General features: G+C 41.7%; 1 non-coding gene across 1 annotated transcript; it reads right to left on the reverse strand.

Annotated features, from left to right (window-relative positions):
- Nucleotides 1-245: 245 nt before the first annotated feature.
- Nucleotides 246-353, reverse strand: LOC112760631 (small nucleolar RNA R71). The gene has a single exon (XR_003181063.1). It is a non-coding gene; the product is annotated as a small nucleolar RNA R71 (small nucleolar RNA).
- Between the last annotated feature and the right edge of the window lie 718 nt (nt 354-1,071).

Below are 1,071 nucleotides of genomic sequence, written 5' to 3' on the forward strand. Positions count from 1 at the left end.
ATTGCAAGTTTCATGGACTTCCATTGGAAGATCCTCATCAGTTCTTAGCTAAATTCTTGCAAATCTGTGACACTGTCAAGACCAATGGGGTTGACCCTGAGGTCTACAGACTTATGCTCTTCCCTTTTGCTGTAAGAGACAGAGCTAGGACATGGTTGGATTCACAACCTAAGGAAAGCCTGAACTCTTGGGAAAAGCAAGTTAATGCCTTCTTGGCAAAGTTCTTTCCTCCTCAAAAGCTTAGTAAGCTTAGAGTGGATGTTCAAACCTTCAGACAGAAAGAAGGTGAATCCCTCTATGAAGCTTGGGAGAGATACAAGTAACTGACCAAAAAGTGTCCTTCTGACATGCTTTCAGAATGGACCATCCTGGATATATTCTATGATGGTCTGTCTGAATTATCTAAGATGTCATTGGACCATTCTGCAGGTGGATCCATTCACCTAAAGAAAACGCCTGCAGAAGCTCAGGAACTCATTGACATGGTTGCAAATAACCAGTTCATGTACACTTCTGAAAGGAATCATGTGAGTAATGGGACGCCTCAGAGGAAGGGAGTTCTTGAAATTGATGCTCTGAATGCCATATTGGCTCAGAACAAAATATTGACTCAGCAAGTCAATATGATTTCTCAGAGTCTGAATGGATTGCAAGCTGCATCCAATAGTACTAAAGAAGCATCTTCTGAAGAAGAAGCTTATGATCCTGAGAATCCTGCAATGGCAGAGGTGAATTACATGGGAGAACCCTATGGAAACACCTATAATCCTTCATGGAGAAATCATCCTAATCTCTCATGGAAGGACCAACAGAAGCCTCAGCAAGGCTTCAAAAATAATGGTGGAAGAAATAGGTTTAGCAATAGCAAGCCTTTTCCATCATCTTCTTAGCAACAGACAGAGAATTCTGAACAGAGCCATTCTGGCCTGGCAACCATAGTCTCTGATCTATCTAAGACCACACTAAGTTTCATGAATGAAACAAGGTCCTCCATTAGAAATTTGGAGGCACAGGTGGATCAACTGAGTAAGAAGATTACTGAAACTCCTCCTAGAACTCTCCCAAGCAATA

The sequence above is a fragment of the Arachis hypogaea genome, chromosome 16, assembly GCF_003086295.3.
Source record: "Arachis hypogaea cultivar Tifrunner chromosome 16, arahy.Tifrunner.gnm2.J5K5, whole genome shotgun sequence".
Taxonomy (NCBI): domain Eukaryota; kingdom Viridiplantae; phylum Streptophyta; class Magnoliopsida; order Fabales; family Fabaceae; genus Arachis; species Arachis hypogaea.